The sequence below is a fragment of the Eumetopias jubatus genome, unplaced genomic scaffold (genome assembly GCF_037043125.1).
Source record: "Eumetopias jubatus isolate StellerSeaLion01/CBP00866 unplaced genomic scaffold, mEumJub1_p1.0 scaffold_4, whole genome shotgun sequence".
Taxonomy (NCBI): domain Eukaryota; kingdom Metazoa; phylum Chordata; class Mammalia; order Carnivora; family Otariidae; genus Eumetopias; species Eumetopias jubatus.
The window spans coordinates 125,277,443-125,284,497 of NW_028274810.1; the positions used below are offsets into that span (position 1 = coordinate 125,277,443).

Below are 7,055 nucleotides of genomic sequence, written 5' to 3' on the forward strand. Positions count from 1 at the left end.
CATTCCTAGGAATGGATCCCCAAACCAGTTGCATGGAGATATAGATAGAACTTGGAGCTCAGAGCTCAGATGATAAATAGGTTTCTTCTCTTGGGTCAGTTCTGATCAATTGCTTGTGGCTACCGAAATGCTGAGTTGAGAGGGTTTGCAATAGATGCAGCCTGAAAGCCTACAGGGATTTATTAGTGATGTCTGCTACGAGCATGGGCTAGGGACAATAATTTGTGTAGGCTTCCACTGGCTCTGCCAAGATGGAAAGCCTGCACTCTTCCTACAGCTGTGATATTAGTGAATGAGCTTGTGGTTTGGTCCGAGGAGGTGTTAGTTCAAGTTCTATCTCTTCTCTTTCAGGGTGAATCTTAGATATGTCACTTACCTTCTCTCAGTCTTAATAAAACTCGAGTAAAAATAATCCTTATGGAGTGGTTGTAAGTACTGTAGGGATGATGTACATTCATTCAACACATATTTGTTAAGCATCGTGGGAGGTGCTGGAGGTACAATGGGGGATACCCTATGGATTGGTTCCTGCCCACATAGAGCTTATTGTCTAGTGGGGTATATTTGCTTTCTGTTGCTGTAACAGATTACAACGAATTTAGAGGCTTTAAACAATATACATTTTTCTATCACACTTTCTGTGGGTCAGGGGTCTGGGCACAGCTTAGCTGGCTCCTCTGCTCAGGGTCTTATAAGGTTGGACTCAAGATGTCCACTGAGTGGTATTCTGATTTGGAAGCTTGACTGGGGAAAAATCTGCTTCCAAGCTCATTGAGCTTGCTGGAAGAGCTTGATTTCTTACCATGGTGAGACTGTAGGCCTTGGTTTTGGTTGGCTGTCAGCTGGATTCCATCAGGCTATAGAACATTGTCTCCCTGTACCCCCAGCCCCCATCTCTTTTCTTGACTTTTCTTTCCCAGGTACCACTTGTAGAAGCTACCTGTAGAAGCTACCCATGGCAACTAGAGGCCTCTTGTAGGTTCCCTTGCCATATGGGCTTCTTCAACACAGCCAGTTACTTCATCAAGTCAGAAAGCAGAGTCTCCTGCTCCAGTCTGCTGAAACGGAGTATTATGTAACCCAACATAACCATGGGGGTGACATCTGTTCACCTTGCTGTGTTCTATTGATTAGGAGAAAGTCACAGGTCCTACCTATATTCAAGGGGGGGGGATTATACCAAGGCCTGGGCAACAGGAAGTGGGAGTCATTGGGGGTCGCTTTGGGGTCTCTCCACTGCAGAGACATGCAAACAAGAGCTTGCTTATAAGAGAGCATCTATATCTATATCTATAAGGGAGACATATACACAAGAATAACAATGGTGTTGTAATTGCTACGACAAGGGAGATTCAGAGTATAAGAAAGCACATATGGGGGCACTCAAACAGTTTCAGGGTCATTAGGACTTCCTGGAGGAAGGATTTTTTAAGCTAAGACCCAAAGGATGACTAGGATTAGCCATATCATAGGATACTATCCAGATGCTACTTCTTTTCATGACCGCGTGCCACCCAAAATTGGAACACGTCTTCAGATAAGGTCTTTCTAGTGCTTACAGTGAGACCCTTTCCGTACTTGCTCTGGGATCTTTTCTTTGTTAATGTACCCTACAGAAAATCAGTTCCTGGGATCAGATTTTACAAGATGACAAGGACATGAGTACCAGGCTGAGAGCGTGATGGTGGGACAGGAATGGGATTCTAGGGGTTCTCTGTCCAGCTAGTGTCAGTTCCCACTGATTCTCCCTCGGAAGGAAGGGAAGCTGATGAAGGTTCTAAGACAGAATGAGTAAACCACTATCTATTTCAGATTGGGCCAATGGTACAGATTGAACCTATGGCCTCACCAAAGCTTTTCCCATTCTGTATAGATCTGTTTAGAAATAACGAGAGCATTAACAGTTGCCATCCAAAGTCATGTCCCAATTTATTAAGCTTTTAATAGGCCTTACTTGCTGTTATTGAGAATAATGCATCATAGTTTTGAATACTTGCTATGTGACAGGCACTGGCTAAGCCCTAAGTGCTTGAGCTGCATTATCTATCTCAAGAAGAAGCTTCCAGGATGCCTGGGTGGCTCAGTCAGTTAAGAGTCTGCCTTCAGCTCAGCTCATGAGCCCAGGGTCCTAGGATCGAGCCCCGCATTGGGCTCCTTGATCAGGGTGGACTCTACTTCTGCCCCTCCCTTCCCCTGCCCCTCCCCCCTCATGTACATGGGCTCTCTCCCTCTCATAAATAAATAAAATCTTTATTAAAAAAAAAAGAAGCTTCCTCCATGTCTTCTAACACATGAAATGCTGGTGGAAAGATTGTCTTCCCTTTCCCTTGCTGCCTATTAAAGCTCTCCTCATCCTGCACGCTCCATCTCAAGTCCTACCTCTTCTAAGAAACTGGCCGTGAGCACTCCAGTGCCTATCATCCCTCACCAAGCTGATCACCCCATCAGCCTCTGTCTTCCATCACTTGGAACAAGAAGCCTAGCATTTTGGTGCTCTGACTCACTTGTCCCTTTCTAGCTGCACTTCAACCTTATGATCTGTCCCCCAGATAGTCTGACCACAATCAGCCTGGTCTCTCTGCCTGCAATTCTTGCTGCTTCTGCTCCATCCTGGGCAGTGCAGACAGACTGGATCTTCTCAAGTTCAGACTTGCATGTGTCACTTTATCACTCAAAAACTTGCAGTACCAGACTGTGCACACCACTCCCGGGGAGTAGGGCTCAGTGCAGTGCGGTGCAGCTCAGCAGATGCGATCTGAGAGGGGAAGGGTGGGGTCCTTGAGAGGGTGGCAGCGGCAGCACCATGGAGAACGAATTTACGTATGATGATGATCAGAACACTAGTGAATGGCTTCTGCGCCACACCGAGCACAGACCTCAAGTGGCAGTCATCTGTGGTTCTGGGTTAAGGAAATCTGACTGATAAATTAACTGAGGCCCAGAGCTTTGACTACAGTGAGATACCAAACTTTCCCCAAAATACATTGGCAGGTCATGCGGGTCATCTGGTGTCTGGGTTGCTGAATGGCAGAGCCTGTGTGATGGTGCACAGCAGGTTCCCCATGCATGAAGGCTACTCGCTCTCGGAGGTGACATTCCCAGTGAGGATTCTCTTCCTTATGGGTGTGGACAACCTAGTGGTCACCAATGCAGCTGGAGGACTCAACCCCGAGTTTGAGGTTGGAGATAATCATGCTGATCCATGGTCACATCAGCCTACTTGGCTTCAGTGGTTTGAATCCTCTTAGAGGGTCCGATGCTGAAAGGTTTGGAGTTCGTGTCCCTGCCACGTCCAGTGCCTCTGACTGGGATATGAGGCAGAGGCTCACAGTGCCTGGAAACAGATGGGGGAGCAGAGAGAGCGAAAAGAAGGCACCTGTGTGATGGGGGCAGGCCCCCCCTTTGAGGCTGGGGGCAGATGCTGTTGGCATGAGCACAGTACCAGAAGTTGTAGTTGGCAAGGCACTGTGGACGTCGAGTCTTTGGGTTCTCTCTCATCACTAAAAAAGTCGTCCTGGATTATGACACCAAGGAGAAGGTCAATCATAAGGAAGTACTAGAGGCTGGGAAACAAGCTGCACAGAAATTAGAACAGTTTGTCTGTCTTCTTATGACCAGTATTCCACCGCCTGCCAAAGCCAGCTAACCAGCCCTGGAGTGGTCTGGCCTCTTCCTAATGGGATCCAGGTAGCTACTACCTACCTTGGCCCTTTGCTGGGGTCACGTGCTTCTGCCCTTAAGTCGTAGGAGAAAGGAAAGGAAGATCTCTCTCCTTCACCTTCCCTATTTCTCCCACCAGACCCTTCTGCGCTGCCTCTTCTTGTGCTCAGTTGTCTCAAAGCAATTATCACCCCCTGTTCTTCCCCCAGAGCTAGAGCCCAAGCCCTGCTGTGTATATGCCCTGGGTATGACTTGGGCTGTTGAACTTGGCACAGTAACTACTGCTATCCTTTTGATATAACACTTAGACGTCCCTGGGGACTCAGTTCTGCCTCCTCCAAAGCACTAGAGCCCACACAAGGGCCAGCCCAGTCCAATACCTCTTGGACTTTAGTATTACCATATTTTGAGAATAAAAAGAAAGATGGAGGGAAAAAAAAACCCAAAACAAAAAACTTCCAGAGCCTAATCTTTAATTCACACCAATTTCTTTTTTTCTTCACCCCTCCCACCTTGTTTTAGTAATCTCTACACCCAGTTGTGGGGCTTGAACTCATGATCCTGAGATCAAGAGTCACATGCTCTACCGACTGAGCCAGCCCAGGTATCCTTAATCTACACCAATTTTACTCCCAGCAATTTATCCCAGACATATTGACCCACGTGTGAAATGATGGCCGCCACGCATACTGAGGGCTGGCTCACTGGCTGTAGCAGCGGATCGGAAGCAGCCTGCACACTCATCAATAAGAGCTTGGTTAATAAGATCTGGTACATTTGTAACTGTGGTTTTTAAGCCTGGTTGCACATTCAGGTCACCTGGGTGTGGTATATTAGGATGATCTCAAATTTTCTGCTACTTCTCCTATTGAGAGGTAGAGTCTAATTCCCCTTCTCTTAAATAGGAATAGTCTCTTGTTTAGGGACTTGCTTGACCAATAGAAGGAGATCAAATAGAGAGTCTGAGACCTCCAAGGCTGAGTTATAAGAAGCTTTGTAGCTTCTGTATTGGCCTCTCGGAACTTAAGCTCTGGGATGAGCCGCTGCTACGTAAGAAGTCTGACGATCCTGAGACCACCATACTGTGAGGAGACCCAAGTTAGCTTCATGAAGGGGGGTAGGTTGGAGGGAAGGAGAGAGAGAAAGAGAGAGTGCTTTATTCAACCCCAGCCCAGGCCCTAGGCATGTGAGTCGGGAAGCATTTTTGCATATTTCAGGCTCTGCAAATATGATGTGGACAGTAACCAAGGATTCCAGCTGATGTCCAAATCAAAGCCCCTGATCCATGGCTCCAACCAAACCATTCCTGCCATCTCCCAGCCATCCAGACCACCCCACCGAGGCCCCCCCGCCCCAGTCACTGTGGAGCAGAGACAAGCTGTCCCCACGGTGTTCTGCCAGAATTCTTGGTCCTCCAAATTGTGAGCATAATAAAATGGTCATTGTTTTATGCTTCTTAACTTCTGAGGCAGTTTATTGCAGAGAGTGGATAACTGGAACTCCTGGGGATCTTTCAAAATCTCCCCAGGCCATTCTAATGAACAAGCATGTTGAGAATCACTGGTCTATACAATTAAATGCTATCTATCCATTTGAAATGAATAAAGAAACTCTCTTTGGGGTCACCTGGCTGGCTCAGTCGGTGGAGCATGTGACTCTTGATCGCGGGGTTGTGCATTTGAGATTACTAAAAAAATTAATAAATAAAGTTAAAAAAAAGAAGCACTTTTTGTTCTGCTCTGGTATGATATCCAACTTATATTGTCAAAGGGCAATTAGAAAGTTACTGGGACAATTTTTATACCATGCTACCATTTGTGTAGAAGAATTATGTAGGTATGGATCGCTTCTGGAATAATATATAAGAAAGTGGTAATTAACATTTTTGGTACCAGAGAGGGAGACTGGATGGCTGGGGATTTGAAAAAAGTTTTTTTATACCTATGATAGCTTTCATATTTTAAAACATGTGTATGTATCAATTTAATGGTAAAGAAATTCTGCCTGTTGCTTACCAAATCCTTTAGCCTGACCTGGCCTCAAACTTCATTTACAGGCTTATTGTTCACTCCTCCGATTTTACACTAAAAACTGGCTGTGTTAAGCAAAATAATGTCTACCCACCCCCCCACCCCCGCCCCGAGGTGTCCTAATGCCGGGAACCTGTGAGGAAAACTTTGCAGATGTGACCCAATTAAGTAGTTTGAGTTGAAGACATAATCCTGGATGATGTGAGGAGCTCAGGGTAATCATAAGAGTCCTTGTGAGTTAGAGAGGGAGACAGAAGTCAGAGAAGGAGAGCTGGGGAAGTGAGAGGTTGGAGTGATGTGGTTGCTGACTTTGAAGATGAAGCTAAGAGGAGCCCTGAGGCAGGGAATGCAGGAGCCTCTGGAAGCTGGAAAAGGCAAGGAAACCTATCCTTCCCTCCCCAGAGCCTCCAGAACCAACACAGCACTGGGAACACCGCAATTTTAGTCCAGTGAGACCCATTTCAGACTTGTGACCTCTAGAACTGCAAGATAATCAATTTATGTTGTTTTAAACCACCAAGTTTGTGGTAATTTGTAACATCAGCCATAGGAAACTAACACACTGGTGTTTCTCCAGATGGCGTTCAAAGAAACAGGCCTTTTTTTTTTTTTATTCTTAAGAAACATTGCATTTATTTTGAAATCTTCTAAGACCTAAAACAATAAATCCCCTAAAATGCAGTATCAGTTTGTTCTTTTTTTTAAAAATTTTTTATTGTTATGTTAATCACCATACATTACATCATTAGTTCTTGATGTAGTGTTCCATGATTCGTTGTTTGTGCGTAACACCCAGTGCTCCACACAGAACATGCCCTCCTTAATACCCATCACCAGGCTAACCCATCCCCCCACCCTCCTCCCCTCTAGAACCCTCAGTTTGTTTTTCAGAGTCCATCCTCTCTCATGGTTCGTCTCCCCCTCCGACTTACTCCCCTTCATTCTTCCCCTCCTGCTATCTTCTTCTTTTTCTTTTTTCCTAACATAGCTTGCATTATTTGTTTCAGAAGTACAGATCTGTGATTCAACAGTGTTGCACAATTCCCAGCGCTCACCATAGCACATACCCTACCCAATGTTTATCACCCAGCCACCCCATCCCTCCCACCCCCCACCACTCAGCAACACTCAGTTTGTTTCCTGAGATTAAGAATTCCTCATATCAGTGAGGTCATATGATACATGTCTTTCTCTGATTGACTTATTTCACTCAGCATAACACCCTCCAGTTCCATCCACGTCACTGCAAATGGCAAGATCTCATTCCTTTTGATGGCTGCATAATATTCCATTGTGTATATATGCCACATCTTCTTTATCCTTTCATCTGTCGATGGACATCTTGGCTCTTTCCACAGTTTGGCT

The 7,055-nt window shown here is 45.7% G+C and overlaps 1 pseudogene; it reads left to right on the forward strand.

Moving 5' to 3' along the window:
• The first annotated feature begins 2,803 nt into the window (after positions 1-2,803).
• Positions 2,804-3,646, forward strand: LOC114211089 (purine nucleoside phosphorylase pseudogene; annotated as a pseudogene).
• The last annotated feature ends 3,409 nt before the right edge of the window (positions 3,647-7,055 follow it).